The sequence below is a fragment of the Pectinophora gossypiella genome, unplaced genomic scaffold, assembly GCF_024362695.1.
Source record: "Pectinophora gossypiella unplaced genomic scaffold, ilPecGoss1.1 Pgos_55, whole genome shotgun sequence".
Classification (NCBI taxonomy): Eukaryota; Metazoa; Arthropoda; class Insecta; order Lepidoptera; family Gelechiidae; genus Pectinophora; species Pectinophora gossypiella.
This window is the reverse complement of record NW_026063265.1, coordinates 92,527-115,453: the sequence shown is the minus strand read 5'-3', so window position 1 is coordinate 115,453 and position 22,927 is coordinate 92,527. Positions and strand designations below refer to the sequence as shown.

The 22,927-nt window shown below is 35.0% G+C and overlaps 1 protein-coding gene across 30 annotated transcripts in view; it reads left to right on the top strand.

Annotated features, from left to right (window-relative positions):
* LOC126381459 (uncharacterized) overlaps positions 1-22,927 on the top strand; it is a 197,786-nt gene that overhangs the window by 91,056 nt on the left and 83,803 nt on the right. The gene's annotated exons all lie outside the window — the stretch shown is intronic.

Sequence of the window (22,927 nt, the reverse complement as noted above, 5' to 3'; positions counted from 1 at the left end):
GGTTTGTGATACGAATTAACTCTTTACTCTAGCCATAGAGGCAGCCAATCAGCTCGCGACACCAAACACTTCAGGACCCCGATACCGACACCGCCGGCGTGGTCGACGATTTCCCTCATTCAGCGCTTATCGCTATCGACCCACTAGGGTCGATTAATTCTTTCAAATATTTTTCCTCTCAGACGACGCCCTGAGCCAAGGTTCGCGCCCAACTGGGCACCCTCAGGCCTGTTGTCTTAAACGTTGTATCGGGTGAGAGCCTTCAGCGCTCCCAAGTAGTTAATGCCATCTGCGGCAAATCTACAATAAGTCACGTCAAAAAAAAAAGAAAAAAAGATACGAATTAACTCAAAAAAGTCCGCATACATTTTCGAGTTATGAAGCGGCTTCTTGGGACGAAGTGAAAATAGATAGTACCACTTTGTTTATTGAATGTTTATTCATATTTTATATTTATATATTTTTCCGATGTGATAACACTTAAGTGAATGTTTTTCGATTACTTCTTCATTTCGTATTAAATGTATTAAGCAACTTTCCCGCCACAAACCCACGGAAAAATGAATGAAAATACTCAATCTTTGTTGCTTATTTAAAAAAGTTAAATGGTACTGAAGTGACAAAAATCAATTAGATTTTATATAGCTTATTTATTAATTCTATTGACATGTATGCGACCAAGTGAAGTAAATAAGTACCTCAATATTTTTAGATATTGGCTGTTTGAATCTGCTTTTGCCAAAATTTCTTTGTTAGCATTTTAGGCTTTTTGTTAGCATTTTAGGGATGTTAGGCTACTTCAAAGTGTCGGGGGACTAAAAATTGTAAATGGCGACCGGTCGCCAATTAGGCTACTTTGGAAAAAAAATTGCTATTTTAGGCTATTTTCACCTACGCTTCAGCGTTGCGTTTTAGCTGATTATTTCAATAATCGCATCGCACACGTTGACATTTGACATATCAAAATGTTTTTAGCGGGAAATTTACCTTACGTCAATGTATTGTATGATTAGAGAAAGGCTTTTGCAATTATTATTTTCTGTAACTCTGGTTCATAAATATATTGTCAATGGATACCGTATCGGGTATTAATAAACTCTCTCTGCTATTCCTGTTTATTATTCTCTAAGGCTTAGTCTTTAGCCTTGTAGGATTGGCTACTTGACAACTAAGTAGTCAAATGGGATACCTTTTCCGAACTTTCAAACCGAACGTTTTCTTTGGAGTTTCTATGGAAATGGAAATACAAACTGTAACGTCATTAATAAAAGCGGTCAAACTTAGTAGGTACTCATTGTTATTTAATTCATGACTAAAAATCGATAATAAGTCGAAAAATAAAATGAGATTTATTTTTGATCGCCTTAGACTGGCGTTTATTTGTAGATTAGCATTTACAATTTATCTTTAACCAAGTAAAGTACCCAATTTCTATTAAAAAAAAAGAAACATCAGACTATATTTGATATCTGAATCAGATACGTGTAAAAATAATATTGCTTCTCTTTATTTTGATCAGAATAATAATGGATAGAAGATGTGGTGTGCCTGGATGTAATAATAACAACAAGGGTCATTATTTATACCCAAAAACAAAGATAAAAGAAACATTATGTCTGTTATTCATGAAATTAGAAGGTAACCGAAGGGAAATCTGTACAGCGCCATCATTGAAAAATAAAAAAGGTCCTTCATTGAAAAATAAATTGAAAATAATCGCAGTTTTAGGCCACCTTTATTTTCTTTAGGCGATTTTGGGCTACATCACAAAAAAAACTTAGGCGAATTTAGGCTACTTTACGACAAATTTTCGGCGATTTGGAAGGGCCTGGACCTGGCAACACTGTTTGTTAGTCTCATGAAAAAAAAAGTAAATTCGTACCCAAACCGTTGGCGCGAAAAAGTGACAAGCGTTTTTTCACTTGTATTTCAAGATTTCCAAAGGTGAGTCGATTTTGTTATTAATAATTTAACAATTATTTATAAATATTTAGGTATATGATAAGGTTTGTACCTTATCGTAAAAAAGTTAGCCATATAAACATAATTATTACAATTGTAATATCTTTAACTTTCTGTACCGATTTTCTCTTTTTCACATAATGAAAGTGAAAAAATTTAAAGGTAAGTAACCAACCTACCTACTTAAAAGCTATAATTCTTATTTTATTATCTATTAGATAAACACAAATAGTACAGAAGTGGTTTGTTTACAGATGAAGCGTTCAAGCGTCGAAATTCCATCGTGCTCTACAATGCGTCGCCGTCTCGTCGACGACGAGCCTGCTGCAACCTGCATCGGTGCCGGTAAGTATTTAGATTTTAACGAGCTTAATTCCAGTTTACCAAACGATCGATTGATTTTATGATGATAAAATAGCCGCTTGACATCAGTCATGGAAAAAACTTTACTTAATAACAGGCATTAGGTACCTACCTACTTAAATCAATTGTATTGCCCCTACTTATGCTGTGTGACTAGAATAGGCGATAGTTAATTACTATTAATATGTTTTTAGATTATGTAAGTATGTTGGTAGGTATATGAAATAAGTTAACCTATGATAAATTTAGATGAGATCATAACACTATAGATAATAATAATAAGATTAAATCCTTTTTGAATTATAACAATCCGAGTGTGATTCTGGTTTGACAGCAACCCATGTTGTAGCATAACAGTAACATCACTCATTAAATGATAATAAGTAGGTCTTTAACAAATTACCTATAATACACACAAAAGTTAACCTATGACCGTAGTATTATTACTTATTCTATGCTATACTAATACCAGTCACTCTCTTAATATTGTGTGAAAAGTTAAACCTTTCTCTAAAATCGTGAAAAAGCCAACTAAATAAGTAGGTATGTCTGTTTTATGTGTAGAAGAAGTAGCGTATTTTATCAAAAATGACAAGTTACTACAGATGGTTAAATACAACTATAACCAATCTTATAATAATATTATAATATATTAACTATCTAACTAAGAATTATAGAAATAAGTAACTAGGTAACAAAATTATTATAAAGTTGCCTACTTAATTATATACTAATACAGCTATTTATAATAACAAAATTATATCAAACAAGTTATTAAGTAAGTATATAGATATAGAGATATCAAAGCTTTGAAGTATTTAGATTATCTGAAAAAAAAAAAGTTTGAATGCTATAATAACATTTGTCTACAATAAACTTATTTAAATTACTGTCAAAGGGTGTATGTAGGTTTGACTATATTTTGAATTTGGTTAGGGATATGGTTATATATCTTAATGACCATGTGGTGGGGACTGAAGGAAACTAATCTAATTCAACCGACTTCAAAAAAAAGATTATCAGTTTGACCCATATGTATATTGTAATGTGTGTTAAATTTTCCATATACATGCCTGTATGTTTGTCCATGCATTTCATAGAAACTACAAATCAAATTGCAATGCTTGTTTATTAAGTATCGTCCAACATAGCAAGTTTCATCAAAATTGGCTTAGATTTCCAACTTATGGTTGAAAAACAGTTAAAAATTAGGAACCTTGTGTTTCGACTATACTAATAGAGGCTTAGAGCTTAAGTAAGTATGGATACTAATGGTTTGAGAGTAAATTAAAGAAAATTGGAAAATGACCAAGGGTGTGTTGGACACTACATACATTATTATTATTATTGCGTATGGCAGACAAATATCCTGCTTGGATCAAATATCCAGCTTAAGCTCCCTTAACCAAGTCTCTGCTGCATCCGTCACACAATGCAGTTCGGCTATACCACCTGGGAACTGGTGCAGAGGGCACTCGTTCACTATGTGAGATATGGTTTGGTCCGGGTGACCACATTCACAGTATGGTGACTCCTTTAAGCCCCATTTACATAGGTAATGGTTTGACCTTCCATGGTTGGTCCTACACCGGTTCAGTCGTGTCCAGATTTTTCGCTTGGAGTCAAAGCCAGGGACCCTCCGTGAGGGATCCTGAATAAGGTCCGAATTTGTGCCGTACTACATACATTAAACAAATTATAAAACATTTTATAATATTTGTGTTTTGGTAACGATGGTCACTGGCGTATTAATATTATTAGGGACACTCGAGTTTATACAAATAAAAAGTAATTTCAAAATTTAGATTCTAATGTATTCAACTAAATAATTATTTCTTACTTTTTATTTGACAGATTTTGAAGTCCGTTTTATTTTTGAAATTACTTTTTGTGACAGCTATAAAGTAATAAGCAAAATAAAGTAACAACTTTATAATTATTTTGTTTATTACTTTACAGCTATCTAAAGATTATGGAAAACGCCGAATACAATGAGTGTCTAAAAAATACAACCCTGATACAGTAAAAATATAATGTAGGTAGGTATATATACTATGTTATACTATATTTTTAAAAGGTTAGTAAGGAAATATCTGTGTATGTAAGTATGTATACGTATCATACGTAGATACACGTCTAACGCATAAGTACGAGCGAGACAGACCATTCTAACGTAGTATTATTCTTTATTTGATGCCTATAGCTTAAGTGAAGTTCAACTCGATCGTTTTATATCTAGATACTTGAATTTCGCCATCAGAATTTTCTTTTACTAACATTTTCTGTGGACGGAACCTTCGGTGCGCGAGTCCAAATCGCACTTGCCTGGTTTTTTATTAATTTTTGACAAATATACATACCTACTTCACCTGTATTAGTCTGAAATAATCTCACACTATGATGCAACAAGATCAAAAGAAGAACAAAAACTGTGGTATTACTGTGGCGTACATACATAATATCTCGCCTATTTTCCATTGGGGTAGGCAGAGAACAGACTGTATAATCCTTTATTTATTTAAGTAAAGTGCAGTGTAATAAATCGACATGTCTTCTAAATATTTTATAACAAGGGTTTGCGTTGTGTTACATCAATTGAGTTGAATGTTTGTATACCGGTACGGCACCGTCTCGATGTACATCCGAATATGAATGAGATTGGTCTTAAAGTCATTTTATTAGGTACCTGAATTAAATATTTATGTTACTATTAATTAATTGCTTAATATTTTATTAAAACTGTCAAAAGGTTACTAATGAGAACGTTGAGGAGTATGAGTGGGATAACTTTGAATGATAAAATAATGTGATAAGGGACTGTTGTAAAAGAAAATGTAGTGAAGAGAATTGACAAAAGGACGCTTAGATAGGTTGGACAAGGCCAAGATTTATTATGCTGATGTAAATGGTAAAATCAGAAGTGGATGGCCTAGGTGGTACATACCTCGATTAATTTCAGGATGTTTAAAGAAAAGCCACCGTCAAGAGTATTGGGAACCGGCGAGCATGCATAAATGAGTGCACTTTGATAAGAGTGGTAGAAGCGAAAGTGATGTGTCAGGATCGTAGTAAGTGGTATTGCGTGGCCGATCCCAACGGAAAATAGGCGTAATCTTAAGTATGTGTTTTTTCGAGAAAGTTGCTTAGCCATTTTCTATATTGTAAAGTCGGCGCCTCGTATTTTTTTCACTTCAGCCACAGCTACGATGGCAATGTTGTCGACTTAATTCATCGACCTTTGATGTTCAACCACAAAGTGTGCTCTACATGACCGTCACGACTGAAATGATGATCGGCGGGCGGCTTTGTGCGGCACGAGCTGGCGGCACTGTGTGAAAGTGCTTAAACGAATGCCATTTTAACTACTTAATAAAAAAATCAAGAGAACAATTACAAATTACCTAGGTTTATTGATCCGACTGAAATGTTATAATATGTAGATTTTTTTTATATTAGGTAGGTAACTTAATTCTCATATAATAATTATTGCATTCCCTATAATAATATCGGTGAATAATTGTTTTATTAAAAAATAGATTGTTGGAGAATGATAATATTGATAATTGATATTTTAATTTAAGTATGTATGTAGGGTAAACTGCCTAATTATTAGCACCTTAAATGATTGGTACGGTCTAATCATTTTTCGGCACCGAATATATATTATCAAAATGCAAGGAATATATCAAAATGTTCTTATTTTTTTTTTCTTATTAAAGTCAGTAGGGGTGTCAATAATAGGGTGTATTACCTTATCTATAATATAAAAATTCATATCTAAAATTTACTGAATCCTTAGGTCTAACACACCAAGGCTCCGATATGTATGAAGGTAATAATTCGCAATGTACGGTTATCTCAGCATGCGCTTCCATTTATTCTGTGTTCCATAATCGCGCATCTTTCACTACTGCCGAAATTGATAAAATTCTAAAAATGGGGGATACACTTTACATGCAGTTAAAATATCTACTTCAGAGGGGTGTCAGTTATTTTATGCCAGATGAATTACCCAATGAGCTTCGCGTCGGGGATAACGTCGCACATATAGTTAGTATGGAGGACAACTGGATCATTTCTAATACGTATCCTACAACTCCCGCGAATAAAGACATAGGTTTATTAACGTTAAAGAATATACTGGACAACAGAGTGTTTTTTAACACTAATGACTATACTGTCGATTCGCAATTCGCTTATAATGTGAACAATTCAAATCACAACGACAGTACCGATAGCATATTGTTTACGGGTCAGGGTTATACTTTTAGTTTTTGGCGGTTTAATGGTGAATATTATTTCTTTAACAGCCATGCAGTTAACAACAAAAACATTAATATAGGAACGGGTAAGCCAGAGGATGGTCCTTACGTAGCACGTTTATTTAAATGTAATTCAACCGAAGCGCTAGCCAAACTTTTGCTCGCGAATGAAGTTTACGACGGATCCGAATACTCATTAACCCGATTAAGAGTATTAAATGACGACCTTATATGGCAAAACGAAACGCAGGTTAGTTCCGAAACGTCACAGTCCATTTTAGTAGATTTGATATCATCACCATTACTGAATGAGAATCAAACTTTAGATTCGATTTTGATGAACTATCAGTCAACCCTGGCCCCGTGTAAAACCTCTGTGCAAAATTTTGATATTAGTAAATTGGAAGTTGATTCAAATCCGGTAGATGTATATGACACTACAAGTGATTTAAAACTGACAATTTTAAAACCAGTTGTCCTATTAGAAAGAATTAGTAATCAAGGCGAAAACCAATGCGTTAAAAATAAAGGTGGCCGACCCAAAAAACAGAAACGCGGACCAAAACCAAGTAAAGGAAACGCGCATCGTGAAGCTGTAACCAAATATACAAAGAATAACCCGGCTGTTAATCGCGAGGCAGTTCAACGGTATAACGAACGTAATCCAGACGTTCATCGTGCGGCCGTTCAACGTTATAACGAGAACAACCCAGACGTTCATCGTGCGGCCGTTCAGCGTTATAACGAGAACAACCCAGACGTTCATCGCGCGGCCGTTCAACGTTATAACGAGAACAACCCAGACGTTAATCGCGCGGCCGTTCAACGTTATAACGAGAACAACCCAGACGTTCATCGCGCGGCCGTTCAACGTTATAACGAGAACAACCCAGACGTTCATCGCGCGGCCGTTCAACGTTATAACGAGAACAACCCAGACGTTCATCGCGCGGCCGTTCAACGTTATTACGAGCTCCACCCCGAAATTAACAAAAAAGCAGCACAAAGATATACAGAAAATAGTCGTAACATAGAAACGCCGCTGAGATATTCAAAAAATTTAATAGGTGAAAAACAGGGACACGAACTTAATATTATTAGATTATATAATTTGAAAAATACGTCGCTTCTGTCTGATAAAACATATAGATGTCCAAATTGTAATGCTCCATTGTTCGAAGAAGAGAAATCTCGTCGACAATGGTGTTGTCATTCAGGAGATTATAACGTTCAGAATTTTCTCCCATTAAATGAAGAATTTTATTCAAATTCAGCTTTTTTAAATAGACCACGCGCTTACAATAATATTTTTGCATTTTCGGCATTAGGTGTTTCCCACGGTTACCATCATCCAGAAGGTATATCTTTTCTAAAAATTCAAGGACGTATTTACCACCGTATATTTGATTTATCTTACAATGAAAGTCCCAATAATATTAATTTTTATATAAATGACAGTAGCGAGAGAGAGAGTTTAGCTGGCGAATTAAGTTTAGATAAAACGGTAGTTCGAATGATTACAGGTTTCATGCACACAGTTAATCCGTACATAAATTGTTTTAGAAGATTAAGTTTAGAGGTATCATCAGAAGCTTTCTTGAAGTTCGAAAAAACTACTCGTGCGACTCACGGTAACATCCTCGGAGATCAACCTATTGGTCAAGAAATTGCCGCAATTATTAGTACAGACCGCGAAGAATTTTCTCCACGCTGTATTGTAGTTAAAAAGATAGCAGACGGTAGGCCTCGAACAATAGATATAATGGATTCCTTATACGAGACTTTCCAGTATCCTCTCTTATATCCTCACGGAAATACTGGTTGGCATCCAGATATGAGAGATAATAAGGGCAATAAGCTTAATCAGGTTAAATATGTCCGTTGTTTACTTTTATCCGAATCGCGGTTTAGCATATTTGGTCGTTTATCTGAAGAGTGGTTAGTTGATATGTTTTGTAGAGTTTTAGAAGAACGCTTGCGGTTTTTGAAAAATAGCCAAACAAAACAACAAAACAGGCTAAGAGTAGCTCCACTCCAAGAATTAATTAATGACGAGTTTATTTTAGGAGAAGGTGGAGTAGAACCTGGTAAAATTTATTTACCTAGCTCATTCACAGGGGGTCCACGGTACATGAAAAAGAAATACCTGGATGCTATAGCAATGGTAAACAGGTTAGGTCCACCATCATATTTTTTAACTTTAACATGTAACCCCAACTGGCCTGAAATAAAAAATTCAACATTATCAGGTCGATCAAAAGACCCCCTTACTTGTGCTCGAGTTTTCAACTTAAAACTCGGAGAGTTATTAAAAGATTTAAAATCGGGTAAATGGTTCGGAAAAATTGTTTATATAATGCATGTTATAGAGTTCCAAAAAAGAGGACTACCACATGCGCATATTGCTTTTAGAGTGGAAGGTGGTGGACCTGTAGAAAGTGCGGATATTGATAAGTTTGTTCGTGCTACCATACCCGATCCGGCACAAACTATATTATACAAAGTTGTCATGGATCATATGATACATGGTCCATGCGGCCCTCCTTACCGAACTAATTTGCCGTGTTGGAATAGTGAAAAGAAAAACTGCTTAAAATATTTCCCAAAAAAAGAAACACCAGTCACCTTCAGTGACGATAGAGGTTTTATTCATTTACGTCGCAATAGTAAAAATCAGGCGATTATTAAATATCGCGGCAGAGACGTAATAGTTAATGATTTATGGGTCGTTCCTTATAATCCTGCTCTTCTCCTAAAATATGATGCTCACATAAATTTAGAAGTGTCCACACAGCGTGCCATAATTAAGTATTTATTCAAATACATGACAAAAGGACCTGATGAAGCCCGTATTGCCGTTGTTGATGAAGAACATCGTGAGGATGAAATCGAACAATATGTCACTAAGCGATATATTAGTTCTAGCGAAGCAGCGTGGAGAGTTCTCGAATTTGATATTGTAGCTAGGAACCCTACGGTAAAAATGTTAACAGTACATTTGCCCGATCAAAATTCAGTATTTTTTAAGCCTGGCCACGCGAACGAGGCAGTTAATAATGCAGGTTCAGATCTTTTAGACTATTTCAGTAGGCCTTTAACTGAGGAGTTTGATCGGGTATCCTACTTAGACTTTTTCGAAACTTACAACATTCATGCGAAAGATCCATGTTTAAAGACAGTTCAGGCAGTGCAAATGCAGAACGGCAAATTTCTTACGCGAAGGATGCGGGGTGAGCTCGTCGCGCGTCTATTTTGGGTCGCGCCGAACAGAGGTGAACAGTTCTTTTTAAGACTTCTTTTAAGTGTTTACCCTTGTCGTAGTTTCGCGGATTTACTTCAAATTGGAGGTCCAAATTGCAAAACTTTTCAAGAAGCTGCCAAATTCGTAGGACTTGCGGACGACGCAGTCGAATATGAACGGGCTATGGAAGAAGCTTCCACTTTTTTAACCGGACCACGACTTCGTAGCTTTTTTGTAACGCTGGCTGTTAATGGTGCCTCAGTTGCGTCACTGTGGAACACGTATAAACGTCAATTGGCCGAAGATTTCCTTTACAGGGTGCCAGATGACGAAGAAAACGCGTTTAACATGTGCCTCATTCAAATAGATAGAATGCTACGGAGACACGGAACTTCTTTAGTAGAACAAGGTTTGCCTGAAGTAATTTACAGGTCAACGGAATTGGATAGGGAACGCACTGAATATGATTTAGATAGTTTGAAATCATACGTAGAAGAGTGGTTGCCACAGTTATCTCCCGATCAACGTGCCGTATTCGATTACGTGGAAAAGCTTTGCGTAGATAGTGTTTACCGAGAATCCAACAACTGTGCGATTTTTATCGATGGCCCCGCCGGCACCGGAAAAACGCTATTATTGAAGGTCATAACTGCATATATCCGCGGTAACCTTAAAGGTATAGTTTTAACCTGTGCATCGTCTGCAATTGCTGCTCAAAATTACACAAACGGAATGACGGCTCATTCCTTGTTTAGATTTCCTTTACATCTATTAGATGATAGCGGATACTGGAACATCTCAAATGGTACTCAAAGAGCTGAATTGATTTACAATTCTAATCTCATTGTGTATGATGAAGCGCCGATGGCTCATAAATACCTTATAAACTTATTAAATAGATCATTGCAGGATTTGATGAGGTCAGACAAAATTTTTGGTTCTAAAATAATTATTTTTGCAGGAGATTTTCGTCAAATTCCTCCTGTAGTCCCAGAAGCACGAATGAATTTTGATATATTAAACGCGTCACTAAAAACTTCTCCTATTTGGAAACAATTGAAAAAATTTAGTTTGGTAACTTCACAGAGATGTAAGGATGACGCACAGTATGCAGAATTTCTTTTAAAACTGGGTTCAAATTCATTACCTACTCATAGGTTAGAAACAAATAATAATGATTTGCAATTAGTCCAACTTGAATCCATTGATTATGTTACTGAATTAGAAGATTTAATTGATTTTGTATTTCCAGAAGTTACCCTTACTGAGCCAGGCGTATGCTCCTTCAGAGCGATTCTATGCACCCGTAACGATGCAGTTAGAGAAATTAATGCCGTTATTTTAGACAAACTACCAGGAGAAGTATTACATTTTTATGCCATAGACAAAGTTTTAAGCGACAACGCTGATCAAGTATATTTTAGTCCTGAATTTTTACATACACTTCGACCACAAGGTGTTCCAGATTTCGACTTACAATTAAAATTAGAATGTGTTTGTGTAATCACGCGTAATCTTAGTTTCGCGGACGGCTTAGTAAATGGCACCAAAGTAATAGTCGTTGAAACATCTCCATATATTATTAAAGTTCGGAAACAAGGTGAACTAGGAGATTATTTGATCCCTCGAATTCTTTTTAAAGCGCCTATAGAACATAACAGCCCTTACGAGATGTGTCGCCGTCAATTCCCATTGCAGGTGTGTTATGCAATGACCATTCACAAGAGCCAGGGTCAAACGATTAGTCGCGTTGGGGTCGATCTTAGATCTGACATGTTTAGTCACGGTCAACTGTATGTAGCTTTAGGTCGCGTTCGCGAAAGACGTGACATAAAAGTACTACTACCCAGACACCGAATCGTAAATGACCAACCTTTCTCGAATAACGTTATCATATCAGAACTTTTAAGTTTAACGTAACTTTATTAGGGTGGCACTTCTTGAAAAGACTGAACAGTTCATCTCTGTTATTAAGCTTATTGGGTTTTTTTAGATCGGTTAAATCATGTGCTGAAATTATCGTATATTGCGAATTATTTATTATTATTTATATTCATTCTATCTTGTTTTTTCTTCTTTTCGTATAATTTAACGATAAAACTGACTTTAACAAGCTTGCACTCGATTTGATGATGGTTACATTGAATTTCAAAGCTAGGTTTACCATTTTATTAGTCACAATCACTGAATTAAAATATGTGTTAATCAATTGGCAATGTGTGCATGCCCTTCCCAGCCGTTAACGCTGTGGAGGCTCATCTTTAGGGGACGAGAGAACGGGCGTGAAGTGAACTGGCAGGATGAACACTTGGCTGCGGGTGCGACCGGTGCATGGGAGTGAAGTAGAGCTGGCTGGAAGATGGAGGCAGGTATCACTCGATTGCTTTAGCTGAGTTCCACTCAGATCAAGTAAGCTGTCATATGGATGAATGTCGCAGGTTGGAATGATCCGGAGTAGAACTGTCGGTGTCGTTCCCATCGTCGTAGGCATTTTCGGTGGATTTTGTAGGTCGATCAACAATGGTTGCGTGAGTTTTAGCTGTCAAGCTGCTATGCCGTGCTAGCCGATTCTTGCGATCTGGGATACAAGGGATGGACGTATCCTGTGGAATGATCGTGTCAGTGAAGGTTTGAATGTCGCTTAGGACTGGAAAGGAGGGAGTACGGAAACTGTAATCAGTATTCAGGATCTCGCTGTACATGGACAATGTTTAGTTTAGGTGTATTAAAGTGGTAATTGTTCGAAGTTATTTGAAAAGAATTCTGTTTCAGTGTTTAAGCGCTAAAACTGTTTGTTTTTTGTGAGCAAACGTATGATTTATTGATGTTCATTTTTTACTTTATAACGCTAACGCCTTACAAATAATATTGTTACCAAATTTAAGTGCGTATATCTATACTTATAATAAATCTGTAGAGAGGTCAATTCTGTACATTAAATATTTTTTCAAAATAACTATCAGGGGGTGATAAGTGGTCGATACTGATGCCAAAAATGCAATCAGTAAAATTTTTGTCTGTCTGTCTGTCTGTCTGTCTGTCTGTCTGTCTGTATGTTCCTTATAGAAACAAAAACTACTGGACGGATTTTAATGAAACTTGGTACAATTATTCTTCACACTCCTGGACAGGTTATAGTATACTTTTCATCACGCTACAATCAATAGGAGCAGAGTAGTGAAGGGAAATTCTTTTGTATGAAAAATCTAAACCACTCAAGTTAGACGTTTGAAATTTGGCATGCAGGTACCTTAGATACCGTAGAGGTGCACTAAGAAAGGAATTCCCGAAAATCCTACGGGAACGGGAATTAGCGGGAAAATCCTTTTGTATGAAAAATCTAAACCACTCAAGTTAGACGTTTGAAATTTGGCATGCAGATACCTTAAGTACCGTAGAGGTGCACTAAGAAAGGAATTCCCGAAATTCCTACGAGAACGGGAATTAGCAAGAAAATCCTTTTGTATGAAAAATCTAAACCACTCAAGTTAGACAATTGAAATTTGTCATGCAGGTACCTTAGATACCGTAGAGGTGCACTAAGAAAGGAATTCCCGAAAATCCTTTTGTATGAAAAATCTAAACCACTCAAGTTAGACGTTTGAAATTTGGCATGCAGGTACTTTAGTAAACTTAAAGCTTAGTTGCAACAGGATATTACAAAATTCCCACGGGAACGGTAGTTAGCGGGAAAAAACATTTGTATGAAAAAATCAAATCTAAATAAAAGGAGAAACTGACTGACTCAGTGACTGACATATCAACGCATAGCCTGAACGGCTAAACGTAGGCATTTGAAATTTGGAAGGGACATAGCTTAGGTACCGTAGAGGTGCACTAAGAAAGGAATTCCCGGAATTCCCACGGGAACGGAAATTAGCGGGAAAATCTTTTTGTATGAAAAATCTAAACCGCTTAAGTTAGACGCTTGAAATTTGGCATGCAGGTACCTTAGTTAACTTAAAGCTTAGTTGCAACAGGATATTGCAAAATTCCCACGGAAACGGGAGTTAGTGGGAAAAAAACATTTGTATGAAAAAATCGAAACCGCGTAAGATAGATATTTTCAATTCAATTCAATTAAATTATTTATTGCATTCCATGTAGTACAATGGGGTGTTACATAGGCATAGGAACTAAAACATGGACCCTGTAGGGCACAGCAACGTTGAAGGGAAGAGAGGAAGTGTGTATTAAAATTAAAACTCAATGAACAATCAATAAAAAAAAAACAATTCAATCAATTGATTCAATCTAGCATGCATGCATACCTTAGTAAATATAAAGTTTATTTTTGGCTGTATTTTGAAAAATGGGAGTTATTGGGAAAAAAAAATGTACTTATGAAAAAATCTAAACTGCATAAGTATGCACTCCCACACACACAAAGATCTCTCTCTTATATAACACGCCACGCGGACGAAGTCGCGGGCAAAAGCTAGTAAACAATAAATTAATACTAAAATATTTCGATGAAGACACCAGTAATGTTTATTGATACATTTTTCTCCTAAGTGCTACTTTCTCAACTTAAAGCAATAAGTTATGCAGTAATTATACTTGTAGAAGTATATTTAAACAAATCATCATTCAAAAGCATTTTACCCAATACCTAACTTACATTAAGTAAAATTAATCTTTGTCATTATAGTCACTTATTTTTTTATCATTCACTAAGCAGTAACCAAAATATATTTACTAAAATAATAAAAAAAAAATACGATATTCATGGTAAGTTGGATTAGCTACTTTATAACACAAACGACTTGATATTTTCATGCATTAATTCAGGAAAATAAAATTGTATAATGAAAAATAAGTTTTTATAACCGATTAAATACGTGTAATGTGTATTGTATACATTTTAATGTAGGTATTTAACATTTGCAAATTATATTGATTTGAAAAAATATAAGTTCCATTAAAATTGTACTAAAGAATATTTTATACTAGCGTATATTAGTAACTTAAGTTAGAATTAAGTAAACAAAAAAATATACGCCTTAAATAATAAATATAAGGAAGAAAGGAAACTACCCGGATGCCTGTTTACTCATCATCAAGAAACTTTAAGAAATAACATTACTACAAATGTCTGCTCGAGGAAATATTCAAAAACTTAAACAAATGCCAAGCTGGAAATCGATTAATGAGTACACATAAACGCTACATAGTAAAACTCGTGTGTCCTGTAATGGAACGGACAGAATAAAGAATATGTGTTATGGTACGTCGAATCAGTACAGTGTAATATTATACATTAGCATTCAATGGTGTATGAATCGTCATCGTCATTGTGTCAGCAAAGACGCATCATCAATTGCACAGATTTGTGGCTACAAATATATAAATGAAAAGTGTTATTTAGAACATTATTTATTGTGTTAAGGAATAAAATAGGTCAATAATTACCTGTATCCGGCAGTGACGAACAATTTCATTCATAAACATGGGTAAATATGACGACTGTCAGATGGGCTAAACATGAAAAAAGTCCTTAAACCAAATCCCATTGTTTCGCTATTGTGTTTGAAAACCTAAGCCGCAGGAGGATATTAAGTACGACCATGCTTTACCTTTAATGGTGTATGTAAAAAATATTAAGCCTATAATCAACAATGAATGTTCTATACCATTCTAAGCAAATTCAAAAACAAATTTGATCATGTTAATTTCTGGCCTCCCACAAGCGGGTCTCACCAGTATTGACAGAAGAATGATCACTCATCGATACAAAAACATACATGAAGTAATTAATACATGTATACAGGCTAAATAAAGTGAAATTGCTAGAAAATACCTACTACTTGGAAAAACAATAATTGGAGAAGAAAGCACTACCTAACAATGTAAACTTTGTTATTCAAATTTTCAAATCAAATATGGCTAAAAAAAAAATACTTAAAAATTGAAAGGTAAAAGAAAACACCTTCAGTTAAAAAAACAGAAAGCGAGTCATATTTTATATATTCTGGTAAAATTGTTTAGTTTTAAATGTTACCAAATATACCAAATGTTATTAGAAATGAAAGTAACTGCATTAGTTTAATTCATATGTGTGCAGTCATAACCAACATACTACCTACGTAATATTATAAGATAATAGTTATTTTTTAAGTCTACATTCGTTATTTATTTACTTATAATGACGCAAATAACAAACAACTATGCTTGTTATTAATTTGCATACATCTACAGTAAATCCAACTTACCATGAATATACAATGATAATATAATATACATAGTAAGTGCAGAATAAAAACTTAGGGATTACATGGTTTTATATTTTCCAGTGGATCTGGATAGAGCTATGTCACGCTAAATGATGTTTTCTGTATTTTTTCTTGCAATACTTTTCAATAGAACACTGTTTCGCATGAGACGGTTCCTCAATAAACATAATATCGTGTATTGGCTAAACTAAAACTTAAGGTTTTACATGGTTTTATGTTTTCCAGTGGATCTGGTTAGAGCCATGTCACGCTAAATGGTGTTTTTTTGCATTTATTCTTACGATACTTTTCAATAGAACACTGTTTCGCATGAGACGGTTCCTCAAAAAACATAATATCGTGTATTGGCTAAACTAAAACTTAAGGTTTTACATGGTTTTATGTTTTCCAGTGGATCTGGTTAGAGCCATGTCACGCTAAATGGTGTTTTTTGCTTTATTCTTACGATACTTTTCAATAGAACACTGTTTCGCATGAGACGGTTCCTCAAAAAACATAATATCGTGTATGAGCTAAACAAAGACTTAGGGTTTTACATGGTTTTATGTTTTCCAGTGGATCTGGTTAGAGCCATGTCACGCTAAATGGTGTTTTTTGCATTTCTTCTTACAATACTTTTCAATAGAACACTGTTTCGCATGAGACGGTTCCTCAAAAAACATAATATCGTGTATGAGCTAAACTAAAACTTGGGTTTTACATGGTTTTATGTTTTCCAGTGGATCTGGTTAGAGCTATGTCACGCTAAATGGTGTTTTTTGCATTTCTTCTTACAATACTTTTACATAGAACACTGTTTCGCATGAGACGGTTCCTCAAAAAACATAATATCGTGTATGAGCTAAACAAAGACTTAGGGTTTTACATGGTTTTATGTTTTCCAGTGGATCTGGTTAGAGCTATGTCACGCTAAATTGTGTTCTTTGCATTTCTTCTTGCAATACTTTTCAATAGAACACTGTTTCGCATGAGACGGTTCCTCAAAAAACATAATATCGTGTATTGGCTAAACTAAAACTTAAGGTTTTACATGGTTTTATGTTTTCCAGTGGATCTGGTTAGAGCCATGTCACGCTAAATGGTGTTTTTTTGCATTTATTCTTACGATACTTTTCAATAGAACACTGTTTCGCATGAGACGGTTCCTCAAAAAACATAATATCGTGTATTGGCTAAACTAAAACTTAAGGTTTTACATGGTTTTATGTTTTCCAGTGGATCTGGTTAGAGCCATGTCACGCTAAATGGTGTTTTTTGCTTTATTCTTACGATACTTTTCAATAGAACACTGTTTCGCATGAGACGGTTCCTCAAAAAACATAATATCGTGTATGAGCTAAACAAAAACTTAGGGTTTTACATGGTTTTATGTTTTCCAGTGGATCTGGTTAGAGCCATGTCACGCTAAATGGTGTTTTTTGCATTTCTTCTTACAATACTTTTCAATAGAACACTGTTTCGCATGAGACGGTTCCTCAAAAAACATAATATCGTGTATGAGCTAAACAAAGACTTAGGGTTTTACATGGTTTTATGTTTTCCAGTGGATCTGGTTAGAGCTATGTCACGCTAAATGGTGTTTTTTGCATTTCTTCTCACAATACTTTTACATAGAACACTGTTTCGCATGAGACGGTTCCTCAAAAAACATAATATCGTGTATGAGCTAAACAAAGACTTAGGGTTTTACATGGTTTTATGTTTTCCAGTGGATCTGGTTAGAGCTATGTCACGCTAAATTGTGTTCTTTGCATTTCTTCTTGCAATACTTTTCAATAGAACACTGTTTCGCATGAGACGGTTCCTCAAAAAACATAATATCGTGTATGAGCTAAACTAAAACTTAGGTTTTATATGGTTTTATGTTTTCCAGTGGATCTGGTTAGAGCCATGTCACGCTAAATGGTGTTTTTTGCATTTCTTCTTACAATACTTTTCAATAGAACACTGTTTCGCATGAGACGGTTCCTCAAAAAACATAATATCGTGTATGAGCTAAACAAAGACTTAGGGTTTTACATGGTTTTATGTTTTCCAGTGGATCTGGTTAGAGCCATGTCACGCTAAATGGTGTTTTTTGCATTTCTTCTTACAATACTTTTCAATAGAACACTGTTTCGCATGAGACGGTTCCTCAAAAAACATAATATCGTGTATGAGCTAAATTAAAATTTAGGGTTTTACATGGTTTTATGTTTTCCAGTGGATCTGGTTAGAGCCATGTCACGCTAAATGGTGTTTTTTGCATTTCTTCTTACAATACTTTTCAATAACACTGTTTCGCATGAGACGGTTCCTCGAAAAACATAATATCGTGTATGAGCTAAACAAAGACTTAGGGTTTTACATGGTTTTATGTTTTCCAGTGGATCTGGTTAGAGCTATGTCACGCTAAATTGTGTTCTTTGCATTTCTTCTTGCAATACTTTTCAATAGAACACTGTTTCGCATGAGACGGTTCCTCAAAAAACATAATATCGTGTATTGGCTAAACTAAAACTTAAGGTTTTACATGGTTTTATGTTTTCCAGTGGATCTGGTTAGAGCCATGTCACGCTAAATGGTGTTTTTTTGCATTTATTCTTACGATACTTTTCAATAGAACACTGTTTCGCATGAGACGGTTCCTCAAAAAACATAATATCGTGTATGAGCTAAACAAAGACTTAGGGTTTTACATGGTTTTATGTTTTCCAGTGGATCTGGTTAGAGCTATGTCATGCTAAATGGTGTTTTTTGCATTTCTTCTTACAACACTTTTCAATAGAACACTGTTTCGCATGAGACGGTTCCTCAAAAAACATAATATCATGTATGAGCTAAACAAAGACTAAGGGTTTTACATGGTTTTATGTTTTCCAGTGGATCTGGTTAGAGCCATGTCACGCTAAATGGTGTTTTTTGCATTTCTTCTTACAATACTTTTCAATAACACTGTTTCGCATGAGACGGTTCCTCAAAAAACATAATATCGTGTATGAGCTAAACTAAAACTTGGGTTTTACATGGTTTTATGTTTTCCAGTGGATCTGGTTAGAGCTATGTCACGCTAAATGGTGTTTTTTGCATTTCTTCTTACAATACTTTTACATAGAACACTGTTTCGCATGAGACGGTTCCTCAAAAAACATAATATCGTGTATGAGCTAAACAAAGACTTAGGGTTTTACATGGTTTTATGTTTTCCAGTGGATCTGGTTAGAGCTATGTCACGCTAAATTGTGTTCTTTGCATTTCTTCTTGCAATACTTTTCAATAGAACACTGTTTCGCATGAGACGGTTCCTCAAAAAACATAATATCGTGTATGAGCTAAACTAAAACTTAGGTTTTATATGGTTTTATGTTTTCCAGTGGATCTGGTTAGAGCTATGTCACGCTAAATGGTGTTTTTTGCATTTCTTCTTACAATACTTTTCAATAGAACACTGTTTCGCATGAGACGGTTCCTCAAAAAACATAATATCGTGTATGAGCTAAACTAAAACTTAGGTTTTATATGGTTTTATGTTTTCCAGTGGATCTGGTTAGAGCTATGTCACGCTAAATTGTGTTCTTTGCATTTCTTCTTACAACACTTTTCAATAGAACACTGTTTCGCATGAGACGGTTCCTCAAAAAACATAATATCGTGTATGAGCTAAACAAAGACTTAGGGTTTTACATGGTTTTATGTTTTCCAGTGGATCTGGTTAGAGCCATGTCACGCTAAATGGTGTTTTTTGCATTTCTTCTTACAATACTTTTCAATAGAACACTGTTTCGCATGAGACGGTTCCTCAAAAAACATAATATCGTGTATGAGCTAAACAAAGACTAAGGGTTTTACATGGTTTTATGTTTTCCAGTGGATCTGGTTAGAGCCATGTCACGCTAAATGGTGTTTTTTGCATTTCTTCTTACAATACTTTTCAATAACACTGTTTCGCATGAGACGGTTCCTCGAAAAACATAATATCGTGTATGAGCTAAACAAAGACTTAGGGTTTTACATGGTTTTATGTTTTCCAGTGGATCTGGTTAGAGCTATGTCACGCTAAATTGTGTTCTTTGCATTTCTTCTTGCAATACTTTTCAATAGAACACTGTTTCGCATGAGACGGTTCCTCAAAAAACATAATATCGTGTATGAGCTAAACTAAAACTTAGGGTTTTATATGGTTTTATGTTTTCCAGTGGATCTGGTTAGAGCTATGTCACGCTAAATGGTGTTTTTTGCATTTCTTCTTACAATACTTTTCAATAGAACACTGTTTCGCATGAGACGGTTCCTCAAAAAACATAATATCGTGTATGAGCTAAACTAAAACTTAGGTTTTATATGGTTTTATGTTTTCCAGTGGATCTGGTTAGAGCTATGTCACGCTAAATGGTGTTTTTTGCATTTCTTCTTACAATACTTTTACATAGAACACTGTTTCGCATGAGACGGTTCCTCAAAAAACATAATATCGTGTATGAGCTAAACAAAGACTTAGGGTTTTACATGGTTTTATGTTTTCCAGTGGATCTGGTTAGAGCTATGTCACGCTAAATTGTGTTCTTTGCATTTCTTCTTGCAATACTTTTCAATAGAACACTGTTTCGCATGAGACGGTTCCTCAAAAAACATAATATCGTGTATGAGCTAAACAAAGACTTAGGGTTTTACATGGTTTTATGTTTTCCAGTGGATCTGGTTAGAGCTATGTCACGCTAAATGGTGTTTTTTGCATTTCTTCTTACAATACTTTTCAATAGAACACTGTTTCGCATGAGACGGTTCCTCAAAAAACATAATATCGTGTATGAGCTAAACTAAAACTTAGGTTTTATATGGTTTTATGTTTTCCAGTGGATCTGGTTAGAGCTATGTCACGCTAAATGGTGTTTTTTGCATTTCTTCTTACAATACTTTTACATAGAACACTGTTTCGCATGAGACGGTTCCTCAAAAAACATAATATCGTGTATGAGCTAAACTAAAACTTAGGTTTTATATGGTTTTATGTTTTCCAGTGGATCTGGTTAGAGCTATGTCACGCTAAATGGTGTTTTTTGCATTTCTTCTTACAATACTTTTCAATAGAACACTGTTTCGCATGAGACGGTTCCTCAAAAAACATAATATCGTGTATGAGCTAAACAAAGACTTAGGGTTTTACATGGTTTTATGTTTTCCAGTGGATCTGGTTAGAGCCATGTCACGCTAAATGGTGTTTTTTGCATTTCTTCTTACAATACTTTTCAATAGAACACTGTTTCGCATGAGACGGTTCCTCAAAAAACATAATATCGTGTATGAGCTAAACTAAAACTTAGGTTTTACATGGTTTTATGTTTTCCAGTGGATCTGGTTAGAGCTATGTCACGCTAAATGGTGTTTTTTGCATTTCTTCTTACAATACTTTTCAATAGAACACTGTTTCGCATGAGACGGTTCCTCAAAAAACATAATATCGTGTATGAGCTAAACTAAAACTTAGGGTTTTACATGGTTTTATGTTTTCCAGTGGATCTGGTTAGAGCTATGTCACGCTAAATTGTGTTCTTTGCATTTCTTCTTACAATACTTTTCAATAGAACACTGTTTCGCATGAGACGGTTCCTCAAAAAACATAATATCGTGTATGAGCTAAACTAAAACTTAGGGTTTTACATGGTTTTATGTTTTCCAGTGGATCTGGTTAGAGCTATGTCACGCTAAATGGTGTTTTTTGCATTTCTTCTTACAATACTTTTCAATAGAACACTGTTTCGCATGAGACGGTTCCTCAAAAAACATAATATCGTGTATGAGCTAAACTAAAACTTAGGTTTTATATGGTTTTATGTTTTCCAGTGGATCTGGTTAGAGCTATGTCACGCTAAATGGTGTTTTTTGCATTTCTTCTTACAATACTTTTACATAGAACACTGTTTCGCATGAGACGGTTCCTCAAAAAACATAATATCGTGTATGAGCTAAACTAAAACTTAGGGTTTTACATGGTTTTATGTTTTCCAGTGGATCTGGTTAGAGCTATGTCACGCTAAATGGTGTTCTTTGCATTTCTTCTTACAATACTTTTCAATAGAACACTGTTTCGCATGAGACGGTTCCTCAAAAAACATAATATCGTGTATGAGCTAAACAAAGACTTAGGGTTTTACATGGTTTTATGTTTTCCAGTGGATCTGGTTAGAGCTATGTCACGCTAAATGGTGTTCTTTGCATTTCTTCTTACAATACTTTTCAATAGAACACTGTTTCGCATGAGACGGTTCCTCAAAAAACATAATATCGTGTATGAGCTAAACTAAAACTTAGGTTTTATATGGTTTTATGTTTTCCAGTGGATCTGGTTAGAGCTATGTCACGCTAAATGGTGTTTTTTGCATTTCTTCTTACAATACTTTTCAATAGAACACTGTTTCGCATGAGACGGTTCCTCAAAAAACATAATATCGTGTATGAGCTAAACTAAAACTTAGGTTTTATATGGTTTTATGTTTTCCAGTGGATCTGGTTAGAGCTATGTCACGCTAAATGGTGTTTTTTGCATTTCTTCTTACAATACTTTTACATAGAACACTGTTTCGCATGAGACGGTTCCTCAAAAAACATAATATCGTGTATGAGCTAAACAAAGACTTAGGGTTTTACATGGTTTTATGTTTTCCAGTGGATCTGGTTAGAGCTATGTCACGCTAAATTGTGTTCTTTGCATTTCTTCTTACAATACTTTTCAATAGAACACTGTTTCGCATGAGACGGTTCCTCAAAAAACATAATATCGTGTATGAGCTAAACAAAGACTTAGGGTTTTACATGGTTTTATGTTTTCCAGTGGATCTGGTTAGAGCTATGTCACGCTAAATGGTGTTTTTTGCATTTCTTCTTACAAT